The sequence below is a fragment of the Equus caballus genome, chromosome 18, assembly GCF_041296265.1.
Source record: "Equus caballus isolate H_3958 breed thoroughbred chromosome 18, TB-T2T, whole genome shotgun sequence".
NCBI lineage: Eukaryota > Metazoa > Chordata > Mammalia > Perissodactyla > Equidae > Equus > Equus caballus.
Window position 1 is genome coordinate 72733823 of NC_091701.1, and position 23401 is coordinate 72757223.

The following is a 23401-nucleotide window of genomic DNA, read 5'->3' on the forward strand; positions in this document are numbered from 1 at the left end:
TGGGGGGAGGGAGAAATGGGGAATTATTGTTTAGTGGGTACAAATTTTCAGTTGTTCAAGATGAAAAGAGTTCTGAAGATTGGTTGCACAACAATGTGAATGTACTTAACGTTACTGAGTTGTACATTTAAAAACAGTTAATTAAGGGCCTGGCCCCATGGCCTAGTAGTTAAGTTTGTCATGCTCCACTTTGGTGGCCCGGGTTCATTTCCTGGGTGCAGACCTATACCACTTGTCAGCAGCCATGCTGTGGCAGCAACCCACATACAAAATAGAGGAAGAGTGACATGGTTGTTAGCTCAGCGTGAACCTTCCTCAGCAAAAAAAAAGAAAGAAATAGAAAAAATGGTTAATTAAGATGGCAAATTTTGTTATGTGTATTTTACCTCAATTAATTTTTTTAATCTACACGTGGATGTTAAAAAAAAGTATGTACCTGTGGGAAAAAACAAATAACAAAGATGAAAAAAGATAATAAAACTATGTTTCAAAATCTTAAAAATAGAAAGCAAGAACACAAGAAAAAAAGAGAGAGAGAAAGAAGTCAACCAAACGTAACATCACAAGGATAGCAGGCAGTTGTAAAATTCAGTAGGAAGGCAAAGCACTTCCTGAATGGCTGAGTAAGGCCAGAAATCTACTCCTCCCTAAAAGCAGAAAGAATATTGGCAGAAATTGTCAAAATCAAATTTTTCACAATTCTGGAAATTAAACAGCTTATAACATCACAAGGATGATTTTGTCACAAAAAATGGCTGAGTCTCAATAAGAACAGCAAGCTTTGTGGCATTTTAATTTTTCCTTTTCCATCACTCTCTCACCAGCATCAGTGTCCCTGAAAACCAGCATCCTTGCAGCCACAGTAAGTGTGCAAACCAGCACTCTAACAGTCACTGGAGAAGACAGAATGGGTGTCAAGTTCCCCAAAAAGGCCCTATCTCAGAGAACTGTCACTATTTGACCTGGAAGTTATCTAGAAAAGCCCCATTATCAGGGCTTGTGTTTACTGGACCTAATTCAGAGCTCACTCAATGGGAAAAGCTCTATCCCCATAGCATTTGTTGAAAACAATCAGCTGTAATTGCCTAACACTGCAGATGCCTGAAGCAGCAATGCCAGTTGGGGCAAAAAAAGAGGCTGGCAAACAAACTTAAAAGGAAGATTTGGGGAATAAGATGTCCATAAAAGGATTTTTAAAACTCTGACATATTCCTTAGGATCTAGAAGGCTGCATGCATGTGCAGCACTGTGCATATACACAAGAAATACATAAGAAGATGCTAATTTCTCACCTCTGGCTGACATTGAGGCTCTGTGCAAGCAGGAAGTGAAGACTAAAGCAGAGCTGTCAACTGCCTGGCTGATTGCTGAAGATGTGCCCTAACATGCACATAGAACCTCTCAGCAAACACTGAGAGACTTATTGTTTCCACGCACTTAAGGAAATCTCTGCCAAATTATTAGCTGAACGGGGCCAGCCCCATGGCCAAGTGGTTAAGTTCGTGTGCTCTGCTTCGACAGCCCAAGGTTTCACCAGTTCAAATCCTGGGCATGGACATGGCACTGCTCACCAAGCCACACTGAGGTGGCATCCCACGTGCCACAACTAGAAAGACCCACAACTAAAAATGCCAACTACGTACTGGGGGGCTTTAGGAGAAAAAGGAAAAATAAAATCTTTTTAAAAAAAAATTATTAGCTGACCACTAAGAAGCAAGCAGAGGCTTCAGTAGCCACGTGACAAAAAATACAGACTTTACAAAGTTTGTTCAGAAAAGTGAGTAAACAAATACAACAATGTAGGGCAAAAACACCAAACTCTGGGGAGGGAGGGAAACCTGATTTACTGAGTTTCCACATTATATTATTTCAAATGTCCACTTTCCAACAAAAACTTACAACACATGAATAGAAAAGTATGGCCTATACACAGGAAATAAAGCGATCAATCAAAAAACGTCCCTGAGAAGTCCAGATTTGAGACATACTAGACAAAGATTTAAATAAGCTATTATATACATATATGTTCAAATAACTGAAGGAAAACATGTCTAAAGATTAAAGGAGACTATAAAAGAATGTTTTACCAAACAGAAAGTATCTACATAGAAATAAAAATTATTTTTAAAAAAAGAACCAGATAAAAATTAGAGTTGCAAAGTACAATACATGAAATGGAAAATTCACTAGAGGGGTTCAACATCAGATTTAAATAGGCAGAAGAAAGAATCAGTGAACTTGAAGATAGGTCAATTGAGATTATTCAGTCTTAGGAACAAAATAATAATTAAGAAAAATTAAGACCCTCAGAGATCTGTGGAACACCGGCAACTGCATCAATACATGCATACAAGGAGTCCAAGAAGGAGAAGAAAGGCACAGAAAGGATAGTTAAAAAAACAACGGACAAAAACTTCCCAAATTTGATGAAAACATTAATCTATACATTCAGGATGCTCAACAAACTCAAAGTAGGATAAATTTAAAAGAATCTACATCAAGACACATCATAGGCAAAATGTCAAAAGAGAAAGACAAAAACTTGAATGCAGCAAGAAAAGAATGTCTGATCCCATTCAAGCCATTCTCAGTAGGATTAACACTTGATTCCTCATTAGACACTATGAAGGCCAGAGGACAGTGGAATAACATATTCAAAGTAATAAAACAAAAAACTCGCCAAGACTTCTATATCTAGCAAAATTATCCTTCAAAAATGAAGGAGAAATTTAAGACATTCCCACACAAGCAAAACCTGAGAGAATCTGTCACTAGCAAAATCTGTCCTCCAAGAATAAAGGGAGTCCTTGAAGGTGAAATGAGAAAACATCAAACACTAACTTGAATCCACATGAAGAAATAAAGAGAATCAGTAAGGCTAGCTACATAGTTAAATGTACAAGACACATAAATGCACTTTTGCTTATAACTCTTTTCTGTCGTCTAATTTAAAAGACAACTGCATAAGGCAACAATTATTAAAATGTAGTGATGGGCTTATAATGTACAAAGCAAGGACTGGAGGAGCTATACTGGAATAAAGTTTTTATATACTTTTGAAATTAAGTTGAAATTCTCTGAACTAGATAGATTGTTTTAAATTAAAAAGTTCATTGCAATCCCCAGGGCAACCACTAAGAAAAGAACTCAAAAACATATCACAACAATATCATCAAGAACGATGGAGTAAAACTCTACGAAAATTCCCTTCTCCAGAAAAGCAGCAACAAAGGAATTAAAATGGGACATTAGAAAATACATATTTAACACAAAACAAGGCAGTAATAGAAGAATCAAGGAATAAAAAAGACAGAAGACACAGAAAACTAATAGGAAAAAGGCAGACATATATCCTACTTAATTATCAGTAATTACATTAAATATAGATAAACTAAACACTCCAGTTAAACACTCTGATCAAAAGGCAGAAATTGGCAGAATACTTTTCTTAAGTGACCTAACTATATGCTGTCTAAAAGAGACACTTTAAATTCAGAGACACAAATAGGTTGAAAGTAAAAGGATGGAAAAAGATACACCATGCAAATAGGAACCAAAAAAAGAGTTGGAGTGGCAACACTAATATCAGACAAAATAGACTTTAAGATAAAAATTGTAACTGGAGAGAAAGAAGGATATTTTGTAATGATAAAAGGGTCAATCCAAAAGGAAGACATAATGAACATGACGTAGTATATACAGAAATTGAAACATGATGTACACTTGAAATATATATAATGTTATAAAGCAATGTCACCTCAACTAAAAATAATAATTTTTTAAAAGGAAGATATAATGATGATAAATATATATGTACCTAATAACAGGGCTGCAGAAGAAATGAATAAAAACTGACAGAATTGAAGGGAGAAGGGAGAAATAGACAATTTAACAACAATAGTTGGAGACATCAATACTCCATTTTCCATAATGAATAGAACAATTAGAAGATCAATAAGAATAAATACGGCACCAAGAGCCCAAGGATAAAAAAAAAAAGGGATAACAACTTCATCAAAATTACAAACTTTTGTGCTTCAAATGACACTATCAAGAAAGTGAAAAAACAATCCACAGAATAGGAAAAATATTTTCAAGTCACATATCTCATAAAAGTCTATTATCCAGAATATAGAGAATTCATACAACATAAAAATAGATAAATAACCCTATTTAAAAATTAGCAAAAGATTTGAATAGACATTTCTCCAAATATATACAAATGGCCAATAAGCACACAAAAATACGCTCAGCATCACTAGTCATTAGGGAAAAGAAAATCAAAACCACAATGAAAGACCACTTCACATCCACAAGGATGGCTAAAATCAAAAAGAAAAACAATAACAAGCGATGATGAGGATATGGAGAAATTGGAACCCTCATACATTGCTGATTGAAATGTAAAGTAGTGCACTTGCTTTGGAATCTTGTTTGGTAGATCCTCAAAATGATAAACGCAAAGTCTCATATGACCCAGCAATTCCACTCCTAGGTGTATACCCAAGACAAATTAAAACATATATCCACACAAAAACTTTTACACAAATGCTCATAGCATAATTATTCACAATACCAAAAAGTGAGAACATCTCAAATGTCCATCAACTGATGAACAGATAAAGAAAACGTGGACATCTATACAATTTTATTTGGCTATAAAAAAGAGTGAAGTACTGATATATGCTACAACGTGGATGAACCTTGAAAACACTAAGTGAAAGATGCTAGGCACAAAGAAACTACATATTATCTAATTCCACTTATATGAAATGTCTAGAGTAGGCAAATCTATGGAGACAGAAAATAGAACGGTGGTTGCCAGGGGCTGGGACTAGGTGAAATGGAGAATGGCTGCCAACGGGTACTGGGTTTCTTTCAGGGGTGATGAAAAGGTTCTGGAACTACATAGTGGTGGTGGTTACACAACTCTGTCATGTATTAAAACCCACCGAATTGTATACTTTAGAATGGTGAATTTCATGTTATGTAAATTATATCTCAATAAAGCTGATACTTTTTTAAATCAGTGAGGAAAAGGAATACCCAAAGAATGACTTACCAAGACAGAAAATAAATTATATTTTGTCTTATAATCAGTTCAGGTCAACAAACATTCACTGACCCAGACTGTGCTAGATGCCGGGGATGCAAAGACAAATAATAAACAGTCCTGACCCTTGACGAATTTAGATTTTAACAAGAAACATAATTAGTAACAAATCCTTGGAAAGAATTTTGATCCCTTCCCCTAGTTTTCCTCTCAAAATATATAAAATGCTAATATTATCACAACAAACTTTAATTGAAAACCCAATTCCAGCAAACTTTAAATATTAGCAGCCACCCAAATTCAACAATCAGTGGCTAAAGATAAACTAAGTCAAATTCCATCTCCAGTCACACTTCTCTCCCAGCACAAGAAGGTCCAGGCTGTTGTCCAGCCTCCAGGCTCTGACTGCCCCATTGGAGTGTGTAATCCTAGTTTGGGGTGCCGAGTAATTCCCATGTCTCCATCTCCTCACCATCATCTCAACCCTATGCTTACTCCCCCCTCAGATGCTACAGGACCTAAGTTTTATTCCTTTAGGCACCTAACTCTTTCCTTCAAATACTGTTAGTTACTGAGGTTCTCCAGACACAGATTTTAAGTCAGGCCTTCAAAGCAAATGCAGCTCCTTTATTTTATGTCTTTTTATTTCTTTTACTTCGTAACAAAATCCAAAATGGTCCCTACTAGGACCAAAACACCCCTATTTGTGTTGGTGCCCCACACTGAAAAAGCCGGGTATTCACACCACTCATATGCTTTGTAGCTGCAGATCAGGGGCTGCAAACAGATGCAGGCAGCATATGAATTTTGTTTGGCCTGAGCTGTTGTATAAACATTTTAACTACCAACATATTACACTCAAGAGATGTTTTACATACAAACTTACATTTTTAGCTTCATTTGAAAAATCAGAAGATTTGGCCATGCTGGACCCAAATGCCCAAGTGGCAACAACTGGGTGAGCTGAGTGGTGACACGCGCTCCCCCCCGATGAAGAATGCCTCCTGTGATCCTCACCTCTCCACAAGGTTTCCACACACAGCACAGCCAGCTGGTTTCATTTGCGACCTGCAGACTCTGGAGGGGCTGAAGTTTGCGAGGAGTCCAAGTCCCACGAGTTAGAAGTTGTTTCCACTCACAAAAGGAAGATCTCTCCCCTTATCTTTGGTTTCAGGTTGCATGGTCGTGTTCCTCTACCTTCTCCTAGCTTCTCAGTCCAACAACTGCTTCAACTTCCGATAATCACCATCGTGTCTGACATCCAAGTATCCCCCACTTACCTAAATTACTCCAAGACACTGTTACAGAGGCATCTTCTGGCCTGGAAGCTCCTACACGAAGCAGTGTAATTCCAGGCCACACGGTAGAAAGCACTGACGATCTCATCATCCATAGACCAATGAAATCTTCATTTCCAGACTTATTTCTTTTTGAAGACAAATGTTCCTCCCAAATTTCTGAATTCTGATGAGTTAAAATAATACTTCTCAAACTTTACTGTGCATACAACACATCTGGGGAATCTCGTTAAAATGCAAATTCTGATTCAGTAGGTCTGGAGTGGGGCCTGAGATGCAGCATTTCTAACAAGCTTCCCGGTGATGCTGATGCTGCTGGTCTGCGGATTATGCTTTGAATAGCAAAGAGAAGACTTACAAAGGAAGAGGGAGGTTTCTGAGATGAGAATTATCTGAATGAATGAGACCTCCAAGACTTGACTTTCTGCCATTTTAAAACTACAAAAATGTCAATCTTTTCGGATCTGTGCCAACTTAATATCTGATTTATATAAATAACAGCCTTTCATAATGGTCCATGGGAAGGAAATGATGGTTCCTTCAGCCATTAGTCATTGATTATTGTATATTCACTCTGCGATCATTACACAGAGATGCTAGCCAAGTTTCCATACATTCAGAGTGCTTAAAATCCAGTTGGCGAAGACTAACAGGAAACAAAGTAACAAGTGCACCACCTAAAGAGGCAGATGATTAAGATTTTAAATGCTATAAAAATAGTGATGCCAAGGGGGTGGCCTATCAGCATCTGGGGGAAGACGTCAAACCAAACACACTTCCCTCTGTCCCCTCCAGAATAGGACACTCCCTCCACCCCACCCTTACTGTCAATCACTGAGAAAGGAAGCTGCACTTACTCCTAGGAATGCCACGTTCTTCAGAAGGGTGAGATGGGGAAAAGATGATGAAAACCAGTTTTCAAATTGTATACAGAAAGGCAATGGAGATCCGGGGCCCGGAAGAGTTAGTAGAATTGGTGGGCATCCCAGGTGGAAAGTGCTTCCTATGGTAAAGGTACTGAGGCAGAGATGAGTGTGGCATATGCATGGGGTGGAAAGAAGACCTGCCTAATTAAAGGAAACCAGAGTCCCCCACTCACCACCACCCCATCTGAGTGGAGGAAGCGTGGGAACGATCTCCTAAGAACTTGACAATCACCTGTTAAGAACATTAAAGAGATATTTCTTCACAGGAAGGCTGAATTAGTTTGCCTCTGAGGTCCTTTCCAATTTTTCCTCAACTGCGGAATAAAATTTCAATTTTCCTCTAACAAGTAATTCTAATCCGAATCACTTGCCTTGCCTGCTCCTGACCATGGGAAATGAGTGAAGAGAATGTGGATGTATAAAAGCCCCTATAAATTTAAGAAAAAGATACCCTACATCGCTGCATCAGGTTAATTTCTACTGCTGCTCAGCAGTCCCAGTTTTTTGAGACTGTCCTCATAGGTCTTATTCTCAACTCTGTCATCAATCATCGTTGTGACTCTTCTCTGAACCCTGTCCAGCTTATCCTCATCCCTCTCATCTAGGCAAGTGATGAATTATACTTCAGGCCTTCCCTGACCTCTCTATCTAAAGGAAGTCTCAGCAACACTGCACTCTCTATCAAAGTCCCCCTCTGCAAAGCACTTATCACACTTCTGACTATGTTTTTTTAATTTTTCACTTATGAAATATCTCAAAAATGCATTCATAAGTTCATACAGTTCAGAAGTTAATATAATAGCAGCCCACATACCACCACCCAGATTTAACAAATGTAAACATTTTTGCCACATTTGTTTTGCAATTATATATTTGTTGGTTTAGCGTATCTTTCTGGCCTGTCTCCCACTGGATTCGCTGTTTTATCTGGGCAGGGCCATGTTTAACTATTAACCTCTTTTATACCTATCACTTAGCATAGAGCCTGGCACATATAAGGCTCTCAATGTTTGTTCAATGAATAATGCATGAATGACTTCTGTCCTAGAATTAAATAATGGCCATCACTATAGAAGAGTTATTAGACAAAAGACAATGACTCCAACTTTATTTAAGTTCAAAAAAAAGGAAACGGATCTTTATTGAAGAATAAGGTTCAGATTTTCAAATGTGAGCTATAACTCTTTAGCTGAGCAAGGAACAGAACTTCCCCTCCCTACAGGCCCTTATCCATCTCGCCCGCATAGCAGCTATACCCGCCTTAAGACGCGGAGATATAGGAAGTGAGCACACAAAGTCTCTTCTGGTTTAAAGATGCCAACTCAGCGGCTTGAAGAAGGAAACAACAAAGGAAGAGAGGGAAGAAGAAAAGGGGGTGTGGGGGGTAGAGGGGAGGCATACCCAAACAGAATCCAAGACCACCAGGGATCATTGATTTTTTCTTTCTAGGTTAGGTCAGGGGCAATACAGATCAAGTTGTGAAAACCTCTGAGTATCGGTCCACTTGTCTGAAATGAAGCCAAGCCCAAGGCAAAAGTGTAAGAAAGGTCACGCCCCATTGCCAGACTTCTCCACCTCCTTCGACCTGTGCCCCCTGCCACCTAGTATCTTAACGCAAAACCCTAACAGCCTAGGTTCCTCCCATCGTGTTCTCTACAGGATCTCAAATATCGAGCAGACACCTGAGCCCTCTCCCCATCACAAGGACCGGGGCTGCGTTCTATTTCTTCGTGTTCTTCTTCTTCCAAGAGATCACGGAGAGGTAACATGCTTATTATTTAAGGGACTGTCCATTACCAGAAATGTTATCTCCTTAACCCTTTATGGTCAACGTGGACCTTCAACTCTCTCTAATGAAAAAATTTCTGAGTCTTAAGCTTGCGACAGATTGTTTTGTGTGTTAACAATTCTTCCTTCCCTCCCTGTCCTTGACGCGGTTCACCGTGGGCAGAGTATATTATTGAGGTAAGTCACTTGATATAAGAGAAATCATTTCTAATCAGTGTCATGAAGAAACACTTCTCTTCCTCCACAGACACAATATTACACAAGTGCCTTGCGCCTGGCCAGGCAGCGTCCGTCAGCACGCAGAAGCAATCCCGTGCTCCCTGCCCACCACTTTGCACAGCACACGCACACTCAGGGGCCGCAATGTGGCTGTATCCGGTTTTCGTTGTTTCTTTTAGCATTTCCTCAAGATCAGAAGGCACTGCATCTTCTCTGTAAATGGAGTAGCCTGTGGATTGGCTTTCAGGTACAACTTCTTTTCTTCACAAAGCCATCACCTTCTTATGTGAGCATGAAACTAGCACTCTTCTCAGTCCCGGTCCTTGAGCAACTTTTCCAGTCTCGTAAATAACAGCTAACCAAAAGAAAAATCTCTTCCCTTATAGCACGAGTATCCAGGGATAAATGAACAAAGCATCACCAAGCACTCCTCCCTGAACCAATGCCAAAAGCTGACTCATTCTCTGCATGACATGGGTGGTTTCAACCGACCGCAAAGTGAAAGATCTGCTAGCAGGAACTTGATAGTGATGGCTCTTCCACACTCCACTCCGCTGATATTATGCAACAGACAACCATGTCATTTGACAAAGGAATTCTGTCAATAACTTCTGGTTTCTCTCCAAGGATAATGTTTGTTTTAACTTTCCAGCTGATTTTCCAAGTGTCTCTTCAATAATCTGACTCATTCTTATTTTTGCTACAAGGATCCTTTAACAATGCCACTAGAGTTTTAGTCTCTTATCTACCTTTAGCGATATAATATGCTAATTTTGTAATGGAAAGCATTATTGTGTGTTTGTCCTGGGAAACCTCAATAGTGTAACAGAGAAGCCACTGTGCTTTGTTTGAAAATGACACCAAAACATCCATGGCTTCATGCCACTATTGGACAAAGTTTCATAACAGGCAACTACTGGGGATTAGGAGCGAATGGATGGTAAACCCAATGATAAACAGTTTTGAGATAGTCATCGTCAAATCTCCGTTTGCACATTTCAATTTCAGTACTGTTTTGAAATCATCAGTCTCACAAATCCCCTTATTATACACACAGATTTACAGTTTACATTTGTAGTGGGATTCAGTTCTCTAAGTATGTTTATGACATTCTGAACTGTGACATTTACATTACCATTTTCATCACTATTTTCACTCTTCAATATACCACTTTTGAGCCAGTAATCTATTTTTGTGAAATAGGGATACAATTTAAGACCAGCAACAACATCAAAAAAATGCTATTTTAACAAATAAACAATAAGCAATGATATAAAAAGTCTATTAACCAAGATGAGGTGCACCATTTATGAAGTGTAAGCTATATTGACCGGGACAGTCTTCATAGTACAAACACAATTTTTAATATTGTAATGAGTATTAAGAACACAGTGGGATTTCTGCTGAAATCATAACTACTCTCATATCTCAAGGTCCCACATACTCTGCCACTCTACACCCCCTTTCCAACTCCCCACTGGTCGCCCTACCCTATCATGCTGGTCTTCTTGCTAATCTTTGAGCACATTCAAACCCATCCTCACCTTCATGCCTTCGCACTGGCTGTTCCCTCTGCCTGGAACACTTCCCCTCAGGAATCTGCATGAGTAACTTCTCTCACCTCCTTTTAAGTCTTTGATAAAGTCTCTTTCTCCATGAAGGCTACTCAACCACATTTATCCTGTTCTACTTTCTCTTCCTTCTAAAGTACTTACTTCCTTCCAGCATGCTACATAATTTACTTATTTATTTGATTTATTAAGTGTCTTCCACTCCCACTCCTCTACCCTCAATAGAATGAAAACTCCACAAGGGCAGGGACCTTTCTTCATCACTGGTGTATCCCCAGCACCAAGATCAGAGACTGACTCATGGAAGGTGCTCAATGAATAGTAGTTGAATGAATTAATGAATGAATAAAATTCTGTCATTGCTGTTCCCTTCTAACCACCAAATCGTCTGCAGATCTTACATTAAGAATTAAACAGAAAATGGAGAGCCATCAAAGGTTTTTAAGCAAGAGAATTATACCAACAGAAATACACAAGGTCAGAGGATGATTGAAAGTTTGGAGAGGCTGGACGCAGAGAGTTTGGTTAAAAAGTCAGTCCATCAAAGAGAACAGATGAGTGGTTACAAGGGGGAAAGGGGGTGGGGGGTGGGCACAAAGGGTGAAGTGATGCACCCATAATATGACTGACAAATAATAATGTACAACTGAAATTTCACAAGGTTGTAAACTATCATAACCCCAACAACAACAACAACAAGTCAGTCCATGAAAGACGATGAAGGCCACAATTTTCCAAATAACTAGGCCTTCTTAAGAGGTTAATTTCAACCCTACAATACACATACCCATAGATATAAGATCAATGTTTGTGTAAACATATACACATATGTGCATGTACACACATAAACATATATGTTGAACAAATGTAGAAGAAGCTAAGGACATTTTTCTATCACATGGGTGTTTTTTGGTTTTTCGGGTTTTTTGCTGAGGAAGACTTGCCCTGAGCTAACATCGGTGGCAACCTACCTCTATTTTTTAGTATGTGGGCAAGCAGCACAGCATGGCTGCCAAAAGAACAATATAGGTCCACACCCGGGAACCCAGGCCGCCAAAGCAGAGCACACTGAACTTAATGACTAGGGCACTGGGGCTGGCCCTTATATGGGTATTCTTCATGTATAAGTATGGGTCATAGTTAAGACCACCACACATCATAGTTTTCCTGGGAAAGCCCCAGTTTATAGTTTTTGATCTGGTGCCCCTTCCAGTTAGTATCCCCTTCTACTCTCAAAAGTGTCCTTGTCTGGACAAAAAAGTTACATGGTCATCCTACTTATTAAGGAGATACGTAAAATTCTTCTTATTCAGGCATGCTGACCAAGCATTAGAGTATTTTAGTGGAGTGGGTATGGAAAAGGTGACAGCCATAATCAATTATAACACCTACTGGCCAGCACTGCAAGCAAAATATTTCAAACAGGAGATTCTTTAAGCAAAGGAGCACAGCAGAAGTAGGTGCCACAAGCTTCCTATCTCTAGCTTTGGAACCCACCCCTCACCCCCACCCCAGGTAACCTGCACAGTCTCAGACCCCCATGAGAATTTTCACGTGGTGAGCAGGCACACCAGGGTCTTCTCTGCAAGCCCTCTGTATGAAAAGCTGAGACCCACACCCAAGACCGGAGTCAGAAGAGGACAGAAAACAAAGGCTCTTCTATTACGCTCATGGCCCAGAGGGCTTGGAAACTAGCAGGATGCAGAGTCAAGTCTTCACAACAACATTTATGTTCTGAACTCTCAGTAAATATACAAGGACTGAACCAAACACGAGATGTTGAAACTTGCATTCATATCTGCAAGAGCCATGCATCTATCCGCTCTGCAGGCAGGTTCTGCTGAAGCTGCTCTCCCACGTCACAGGGGTTGTCCCAATTCCTGTCAGCCCTAGGTAAATGGCAAGTGTTAATTCTTACTGTTCTTGAACACAATAATAACATAGGCTTAGAGCCACAGGAGACACTTAACAACTTAAGGATAAAACTGTTTTATTTCCTATATGTGTAAATAGGTGACAAGCAATCAATCATCTCGCTCTTCTATCTTCCTTGCTATTTTTTTTCCGTATGCATTTTTTGCTTTAATTTTTTTTAACCTTTCTTATCTTTGCACTTAATAAATAAAAGACTGAGATAAAGCAAGATTCAAAGTCTGAGGTCAGGAGAGGATGGTAAAGAAAATAGTCAAGATCCGTCAATATTTAGGATGACCATATAATTCATCATCCAAACCAGGGCACTTTTAAACGTGAAAGGGGACATGTTTGAGCATTAAGAAAGGTCAAGAGGAATAAACTGGGACTGCTGCAGGCAAACCAAGAGGTCAGGTCACCCTTCTAACCCCTCATTCATACTCCCATACAAAAGGCATCCTGTGAGTAAAGAATGAAACTCTGCTGGGTCAGACAAGCTTCAGATATAGTCCTCTCCCCTTCAGGCCAGGCCTGCTCTCAACATCAAAGTGGAAAGCTTTTCACTGCATGCTGCCATTCCCCATACAACACACCACGCAAAACGGGTTCCATTTTTACCTAAGAAAGCATGCAGCAAGACACTAGAATGTGGATCCAGGCCAGGCCCACAGGAAGCCCCACGCCTGGAGCCCTGGGTTTCTCTTAAAGGAATCCTTCACAAGAGAGACAGCAACCTGGTGAGAGAGTACACAGATACCAGCCACGGATTTAACATGTATTTTGAATGTCAGATCCTTTCGTTGATGCCAGGGCACATGCTGAAACTGGGCAGAGCCCAAAAGCCACCTCTCCTGCAAAACACATTCATCCAGAAGAAAAGGCGTCTGTCCTCAACCACAGGCAACAACCTTAGTTTCTTTGCCTTTTGCTGAGAATGGTGATGCAAAAGGCTTTAAAGAGAGTAAGAAAATATGTTTTTCTCCCAAGTAACACTGCCCAAGTTAAACAGAACCAATGCTTACTTTTATTCCACACCTCCTGTTCAGAGGGGTCAAATATTGCTCATGTTCTTCATTAAATTTAGTCCTGTGGCTGGTGAATATTAACTTACTGGAATATTTTCCCTCACATTCATAAGGAGGGAAGACCAGGTTTGCAATCTACAGCACATAAAGAATCTACAATGGTGGGAGGAGCAGAAAAGCTCCGGCCGGCCTGTCTCAAATGTTGAGAATGACTTTGATTTCTTCATGGACTCCACAGTCATCCATAAAGATTCAAGGCCAAAGGCCGCTCAGTGCTGTGATGGAGGCAGTGGCAACGCAAGTGTCTTAGTCTCACAGAAGTAGAGTACTACCCACAGCTGAGAGGCTGGGAGCAAACGCTCGGACTTGGGAGACCACCTGTCACAGAGATGGTGAACGAAACTCATTTGAATTCATGCAGACAGGACTAATGGCCTTCCAGCTAGGAGACACTATGAGTCCAAGGGGCCATTGTATGAGCTAAGAGAGCTCCGACTGTTTTCCACCCATAGGTGGTACGATAGTCTTAAACTCAAAGACATTTTTGTTAATATAACTGCACTGCTTCACATAACCACAACTGAGGCCAAAATGTGTCAAAGAAATAATCAAAATCAATAGCACTAAGATGATTTTCCAATGTTCAAAGACAGGAGAAATTAACTGGTCAGGCTGCTGGATGGTAAGGTTATAATGGCTCTTTTGGGAGATCAAAATTATGTTCTCCCCACCCTACCCCACCTCCCAACAGTGAAGTGGATCATTTCTGCAGAATACAATAACCCTTTATGCTGGGCTTCTCTTTTTCGCCAGCGATGCCATCTGTCTCCCACACTATATAAACAAGCCCCGCAGGAATCTTCTGATGACCAAACAGATTAGCAAGCTCCAGATTTTCACACCATTAATAACATCCCCATGCAGAATAGGCCTCTTGCTTTAATAAGACCAAAGATAAGCTTAATAACTGATCCTTCTTTGTTTATAGGCAACGTGAGTGTCATTTTAAAGGTAACCTCTCAGTACACACAGCCATCTGTTGGGAAGGGGTTGGGGGAGGGGAGCTCTCTCTAGGCAACAGAAGAAATGAGCCCTTGAGGGAATAGGAGAAATAGTAAAATGAAAATCACACTGATAAGACAAACGAATACATGAAATTTCACCAGGTCTCATAGAGGTCGCTACCAGTTACATTAAAATCTTTTTCTTCTAAATGACAAACTATACAAAACTATTCAAAAAAAAAAGACAAGTTTCACACTTTGACAGAAGGATATGTATAATAATAATTCAGAGTTGGCTTGACTCTGGGACAGAGAAGGCAGAAATCGCAGCAGGAAGGCTGAAGGCCCCCAGGAAGTTTGCCCACCGTCCACCTCTATCTGTGATGATCGCTAACGCTTTCCTTCTCCAAGTTTAACATCCACTGATCCCCTGTAACTCTAACTGGAAGCTCTCGGTATGTCTCCAAAGACTTCCAACTCCAAAAGAAAGACATGCGCCTGTAAAGGTGTTCCTAACATTACTCCTAAGAAGCAAGGCAAACACTTGAGCACGGCTAACAGAGGAGACCCGGCATGGAAGCGCCGGCTCTCTGCAGTTGCACGTCCTCGGAAACGTCTACGTCTGAATCCGCGGACCCAGCTTCCTCCAGGCCCCAGGCCCCAGGCCCCAGCAGCGGAGCATCACAGCACATTCCGAACCGAAAGGAAAGGAAGCCTCCTCTCCCGCAAGGGATGCTCCAATGCGCTCAGAAGTGTCCGCTCCCCGGGAGAACCGAACCCCGAAACACGCCCCGGTGCCTCTCACCCGCGTTTCAAGACAGCGGAAGCCGAAATGTCAAATGAATGACCGCGCCGGGGCGCGAGCGAGGACAACAAAGCCCCGGCCCGCCGTCCGGGGGCTGCGGCCGCGCACTCACCTGGCCGGCTGGCCGGGCCGGGCCGGGCCGCGGGCGGGAGGGCGCCCCGCAGTCGGCCCGCAGTCGCCCGGGCCCGCGGCCCCGCGCCCTCCGGCCGCTCGGCGCGCGCCGCGGGGACAACAGGCGGCCGGGGGCGCCGCCGCGCGTCGCATGCAGCTCCCGGCGCCGAGGGACCCTGCGCTGCAGACCCCGAGCCCGCGACCCGAGGCGGCGACGAGAGAGACGCGGCGCGGGCAGAGGTGCCCGGCGCGCCCTCAGCCGCCCGTCCCGCCGCCCTGCGCCGCGCGCGGGCCCTCGGCTCGCCTTTGTGCTGGCATCCTCCTTGGCCGCCGGCGCCCCTCGGCGCTCCCCGGCCGCCCCGCGCCGCCCGCCCCGGGCTACGCCGCGCCCCCCGCGCGCCCCGCCGATCGTGTCGAGTCAGCAGCGGCGGCGGCGGGGACGCGCGAAGCCATGGCTCCCGCCCGCGCTCCGAGGTCCCCGCTCGCGGGCGCTCCCTCTCCAGGCGTCGCCCGCGAGCAGCGCGCCGGCCCGCCGGGCCCCCTCGCGCCGCTCCCCGCCTGCCGGCCGGCCGCCCGCCGCCCCCTTTCCCCGGCTCGCAGGGGCGAAGGCTTCGGCCCGCTCACCTCCGGCGCCCCTCCCACGAGCCGCCCGCGCGCCATGGGCCCGCGCCTCCCTGCGGGGCGCCGGGCTGGGGGCGTCCTGCACGTCGGGGACCAGGGGAAGAGAGGCGGGGGCGAGGGGGACGGAAGGGACAGCCAAACCTGGGCCAGCTGGACCTGCCCGAGGAAGGTGCGGGAGAGCGGGCGGGTGCTGCGGAGCGGAGGACGAATCCCGAGGCTGCGGCGGAGCCGAGCTGCTCTCCTTCTGCGACGCCGAAGGACATGAGGGTTCTGCGAGGCGCCGCGGAGGAAGGAGGAGACCCTCTGAGGTCATGCAGGCAGGTCTCTTCCTAAATCCCACCGGAAAGCTGAATGGAGGAGTGTCATGACTCGGTTTCCCCAGCTGCAAGGGCAAGGCGGTAATACTCATGTCACCTACACGGGGTGTGGTCACGACTAAAAATGGATTACTGACAGCGCGCCGAGCTGCTCTGCCTAAAGAGGGCACTAAAATTAAAAATTTCTGTATCAATACTTCCAGCTGTCTACTTACGTCTTCTGTAGCATCTTTATTGACTCAGTCCCACTTCGGAGAAACAGTAAAAAACGCTGAAATGTGAGGATATTGCCCCCTCTGCATGGTATCCGTCCGGATATGGGAAAGATTTACTCGATTTTACAGTTTTATAGCCATATGGAGGAAGTCCCAAACATTTCTTCCCCCTCCCTCCCACCAAATAATGGGTATCTGTATTTGGGGATTTTTGAGGATGTGCTGTCAGTATTATCCATCTCTCTGTCTTTTGTAGTAACAGCGGTTCTTTTTTCCTTTGGGAATTACCCCTCCCCCTCGCCCACGAGTCTTTGTAGTTCCGGAATAATACTGACACCTCATACCCTCTGTCCCCAGTCATCATATTCCAGACGACAGTGATTGCTTCTAGGATGGGCATATTGGTCCAGGAACTCAATCTGGGGCTTTTGCTGAATCAGTTCAGAAAAAGAAGCCCTTTAACCAGGATAACTAATTTGAAAGAGTATAAACCAGTGATCACAAGTACCACCAGTGCATGTGAAGGATGCCAACTTCAAGTAGGCTCAGGAGGCAAATGTGTCTGAAGTGAACTCCATCCCTGAAGCCAATAAATCCCCCTCCTCTTGATTGCCTCAGGTCAGTTTCAGTTGTGTTCTGTCACGTGTCTCAAAAAGCCCTGACTCATTATTCCCCTGGATCTATCCATCCCAGGCACCATTGCTATGGCCCTCCACGGAACTGATGAAACACACACACACACACACACAGCCGGCAAAAAAAGAATCCTGTTCTGTTCCGACTGGAAGAATAGGGATCCCGAGAGATCTCCTGTGATGTTCTCGATGTACAATTTGCTCTAGACCCAGCAATCCCACACCTGCAACCCGTAACCCCTTGTATTGATTAATCACTATGTTACAATCTAGCTTTAAACCAAAAGCATAAAAATAGAGCCAAAATGGATCATTAGTGCTTCTCTTAAGTTTAAAAAAAAAAACAAAACTTTTTTCTCTCACTTTAAAAGGTGAGCCTCTTGGGGCCAGCCTGTGGCTGAGTGGTTAAGTTTGCACGCTCTGCTTCGGTGACCCAGAGTTTCACTGGTTAGGATCCTGGACGCAGATGTGGCACTGCTCATCAAGCCATGCTGAGGCAGCATCCCACATGCCACAACTAGAAGGACCCACAACTAAAAATACACAACTATGTACCCAGCAGCTTTGGGGAGAAAAATAAAATCTTTAAAAAAAAAAAAAGGTGAACCACATCTGTCTTTAAAACTATCTATACATCCAGCATTAAACCTGAGGCTATGGTGTCAAATAATAGTAAGAGCAAAGTCATCCTAAAATCCCAGACTTGCAAAAGTGTGTAAAGGTGAGGTTCTTTCATACCGCACTCTGCCTCCACCTTCACCACCACTACCCAGTTTGGGTCTCCCCTCCACAGGATCCCTGACTGGTTCTCATCTAACCTCTTCATAAACCAGTCCCGTAAGGAAAACTCAGTATTTCACAAGCTGGTCAATTCTATGTCGAAACTGGCCTAACATTAGAAAGTGATTCCTTACATTGAGTCAAAATACTTCTTTCTCCTCACAGGACTCCAAGTACTAAAGACAGACTTGGGAACCTCTTGAATTGTCTCTTCCAAGATCTTTGCATGGCCCTTAACTGCTCATCGTATGACGGAGCGTCCTGACCCTTCCCCATCCTGGGTTACCGCCTCTCTGTGAATGTGCTCAAGTGTGTGAACACTCCTCCTCAAGTGTAGTGTCCGAAGCTAAACCCAGAGGCAGAGTCCAAGAAAGTTAAACTTCAAGCCCCTTCCAACCCTGCAGAAGGGGTCCTAGAAGTGTGTTCTAGGTGGTCTTATGATTCTGTAAAAGTTTCAAAAGTAATATTTTAATCTCAAGAGTCTCTTTTCACTCTAACTTCTCTTCTGTCTTAATTCCCCTTGTGTCTGGAAGCGCTGGAGTGGTTACAGGCCATTTTGAGGATCTGGCTAAGGGGAAGTTGAGTTAGTTAAGTGGAATAAATTTATGTGGTTCATGGGCATTATAACCCATCTAACAGTGACATCTATTCTGACTGCTCCAAGGCCTACCATCAACTGGGCCACTTGGTGTCATGACATGAAGGTGGAAGGCCAAAGAATGTCAGCAAATGAATGCTGATACTTCAGGACCCCAGGACCCCAGCGGGGAAGTATATAGGCAATGAGGTAGACAATGTCTGAAGTGTAAAGACCCAGAACCAGAATGTGCAAAATGCTCCCACATCTTATTCTTTATATGCAGAAGAAACTTGGTAGAGATTTTCCCAAATTTGACAGCAGACTTAAAAATGTATGTAACTTTCCCAATTATGAATTGTGGACTGGAAAGAAATTCTTCTAAGCGATCAACGAGAAAAACAAATTTCAATCAACTATGCCAGCAGAAAGCATGCTACTGTAATATCTGTTAACTCTATAGAACAAAATGTGACAAAATCATTTTCAGATGAAGAAGAAATCAAAGAGTATGCAACCAAAACATATTTTTAAAAGTATTGTAAAGGTATATTAGGCAGTTAATTAATTTTTTTAAAATCATGGTATTTTTCTGGATTTGGTGATGTCTGGTACTTGGGAATTTTTGTAATTTATTGTGATTTTTAAATTTTAAACATTATTTTTCGTTCCTCCTTTTATACTTATGCATTCTTTTCTTAAAGAAGGCTCTGAATTGTATAATCTTCAGACTCCACAAAATGTGGATCCGTATTGAACCTGATACTGTGAATATGGTCTAATATCATAGCATTCAGGGAGTAGGAACTTCCAACTGAAGAAATGACTCATTAAGCGCAAAATACTTTGAGACATCCATTCCTGTTATGTGTTATCTATCAACCATCATAAGTGACTAGTTACAACTAGGAAATTTAGAGCATGACTGAGGGATATCCATTTGAATGCCAAAATATATTCTTAAATGTGTTACAACTTTTCTGTCTTTTAAAGAAAGTGTATCAAACCTAATTGACTCATTATTTTCATGGTGACTATGATTTATTTACTTTGCTATGACTCAGTGATGCCCATAGAAGCTAAGTAGGTGTAAATACATTTGCCTCCACACTAAATGGCCACAGGCTACCATAGTTTTTGTTGTTGTCATTCTTTAAGAGCCACTTTTTCCTTAGAACCCCATATTTTTCCTACATATTACCTTTTCTTTTCTTGATAATCTTTCTTATCTCATTCTAAGTTCCTGCTTATGGTCTGGTATGGAATTGATAGACTAGGGAAGTATTCCCATTAGAACTTTGTCTAGAATGGCTTGTGGAGGGAGGCATTGCAGTGAATGAAGTATGTGAGGTTAGTGCATACATTTTGTGGCATCAATTTTTCTTCTTTAAAGATTGGCACCTGAGCTAACATCTGTTGCCAATCTTTTTCTTCTTCTTCTTCTTCTTCTCCCCAAAGTCCCCCAGTACATAGTTGTATATTCTAGTTGTGAGTGCCTCTGGTTGTGCTATATGGGGCGCTGCCTCAGCATGGCCTGACAAGCAGTGCTATGTCGGCACCCGGGATCCCAACCGGAGAAACCCCACGCCACCAAAGCAGAGTGCGCAAACCCAACCACTCGGCCATGGGGCCGGCCTCTGCATTGATGTATTTTGGTTGCTCAGAATTTCTTGTTTTCTTCCAATTTCTCACCCATTACCAATGGTAGGAAGCTCTGAATTCTCCCTTTCATATATTTAAGTAAATATTTAATAACCACTTACTATAAGCCAGGCACTCTTCTAAGTGTTGAGGATATGAAAGTAGAGAGAATTGACAAAAATCCGTGCCTTGTGAGGCTTATATTCTAATGGTCAAGTAATAAGCAAGATGTGGCAGAAAGTGTTAAAGTTTACAATATCCATATGTTCCTCTACATTTTCCAGTCTCCTTTGCATTTAGTAGAGCCAGGTAACTACTTCCGGCAAATAGAATTTAAGCAGCAGTGATGGGTGTCACTTCTGGCTGTGAAGGTTCAGAATTCGATGTGACTTCTCTCATTCTCTTCATCTTCACTGGATACCACAGAGGTCAAGTGTTGAAATGGTGCCATCTCAAGAGGGAAGGAGCCTGGATCCCTGAACCATCAGTTGAGGAGAGGTAACTAAGACTGCAATGTGAGCCAGAAATAAAGTGTTCAGCTACTTAGATGTGGGAGTTATTTCTTACAGCAGCCAGTATTAATGACCCTGATGACAATGGAAATTGATACCTTGAAATAAAGTATTGTTATAATTAAAACCTGAAATATGTGGCATTTACTTAGGAGTTCAGTAACAGGTAGCAAGAAAACTGATATTGGAAGCTAGGAAGATAGTGAGAATAATATGCAGTGGCAAAACAATTAGTAAAATATTGCCGCGATAACTTACCTTGTGACACTGAGTCAGCAGCTCTCAGGTAAGTGACTTGAAAGAATCAATTAGCAAGTGATGGAAACTATGGGTTGCATATGGCAAAGGATCACAAGAAAGAGATGAGTTCAGGAAAGAAATAGCCCGTTTTCAAAAAGAAATGAAAAAGAGTTAATGATCGAGAGTCTAGAAATGTCAATCTGTGTGCAGGTAGAAAGGCTGACTGCCTTTAGTTTCCAAGCAGTAAAAGATGGGATTTATAAAGGCTTTAAGAGACAAAGCCTCAGTGAAACTCCACCAGGGAAAAGACCAAATTTGAAGGTGTGGTCAGATAGCTTCAGGGTTACCATTAAGTTGAGAGAGGTTTAAAGTTTATATTTAGAAGAAACACTTTGGGTGTAGTTACCGGCACGTGTAACTGACCGGAAGCAAAACATCAGAAACCTATTTATTTCAGAGGAAATTATATTACCAAAGAAACTATTAGCCAAGACTAAAAAAATCTTTATCAGGTCAAGACTTTAGAACAATTTTCCATGTGCAGGAAGCAGGTTTTGAACGCTGTGCACCCCCAAGGAGATCCCATATATTGTTCTTCATTTCATATGTGGCCAGGGAGGGTAATGGGGAAGAAAGCACCTCACAGAGGAGATAAGGGGTTGGATGGAGCTAGAGGAGAACAAAAGGTGAGGGAGGTCCTCTCTGAGAGCAAAACCAGAATTTACTCATGAAACGTCCCAAACTGCCAGGGCGGGCATACCTCATAGTGCCTACCCATAGCATTTCAGAATTACTCTGGACAAGAGACTGCTGTGTGTCTTCCATTCTTTTCTTTTCCAAATGTGAATACCTATTGTGGGTAGCCATATTTCTATAGCGGATTTTAGAGGAGGCAGGTATCTCGTCCATTTGGGCAATGTGTTGTTATACCATAAGGCACCACATCCAGACTTGATAGAGAGCACTGCACATCACCCAAAGACCTAGAAAACAGTGGCTGGATTGTCCTCCTTAGGGAGAAAATGACTGTTTTTTAAATACGGGAATGCATTAGTTTTCTATTGTTGCTTGACAAATTGCTGCAAACTTAGTGGTTTAAAACGATACACATCTATTGTCTCACAGTTTCTGTGGGTTGTAAATCTGGACGCAGCTTAACTGGGACCTCTGCTCATGGTCTCACAAGGCTGCAATCAAGGCGTCTGCTGGGCTGCATTCTCATCCGAAGGCTCGACTGCAGAAAAATCCACTCACTCACTGTGTTGGCAGAATTCATTTCCTCCTGGCTCCAGACCAAATGACATCATTTCTTCAAAGCTAGCAGGAGAATCTATCTTTCCAGTCTTCTAAGACAGAGTCTTATATAACATGACTTAATCAAGTGAGTACCATTTTATCATTTTTGCCACATTCTAATGGTTAGAAGCAAGTTACCGATCTCACCCACACTCAAGGAAAGGGTTTTTATCAGGACATGACTCAATGGAGAACTTAACTCATTGTCTGCCACAGGGAAAAAGGGAACAGATGGATATTTGATAACCAGAAGGCAAATGTCTTAGTTTTTACTAAGCGCTATGTGCTCCTGTATTTTTCCCAGGCTGCCTCATGGATAAGTGGTCTTGTCACTAGTTCTATCGAATGACATGTGAGTAGAACTAATGTGGGTCATTTCTAGACCCACTATGAGGTGGTTAATCATACTATATACCTTTCTTACCTCCTCTTCCCCCTTCCCTAGACCAGGAAGGCCACATGTTGAAAGATGGCAGCACTGCAACATAGAAGTCTGGCTTTGTGAGTACTGCTTGGAAAAGAGCCACCCAGGAGAATAGCACCACTTGTGCCCAGATTGAGACAGGAGTAAGAAATAAACGCTTACCATGTTAAGCCATTCATATTTGGGGGTTATTTGTATAAAAGGTTTGAAAGTGTTGAATATTAGATAGGGGAGGAAAACAGCTTCCCTGAGAAAACGACTTTTAAATAAAGACCCGAGAGAAGTAAAGGACCAGCAACTCAGGCATTTGGGGGAGGAGCATTCCAGAAAGAAGGAACAGCAAGTACAGAGGTGCTGAGATGGGAGATGGATAAATAGCATCTTACTGTATTAAGGTTTTGTCCGCAATCACCTGGTTTTTAAGATATT

At 42.4% G+C, this 23401-nt stretch overlaps 1 protein-coding gene across 3 annotated transcripts in view; it reads right to left on the minus strand.

Annotated features, from left to right (window-relative positions):
* HECW2 (HECT, C2 and WW domain containing E3 ubiquitin protein ligase 2) overlaps positions 1-16911 on the minus strand; it is a 374671-nt gene extending 357760 nt beyond the window's left edge. Inside the window, exon 1 of one of the 3 annotated variants that reach the window (XM_023622255.2) lies at positions 16477-16911. The gene's annotated coding sequence lies outside the window, so the exon portion shown is untranslated. Of the gene's footprint in view, positions 1-15715; positions 15855-16338 lie in introns of those variants that run through there. The other 2 variants (XM_070242072.1, XM_070242073.1) reach the window with 2 other exon arrangements.
* Positions 16912-23401: the final 6490 nt, after the last annotated feature.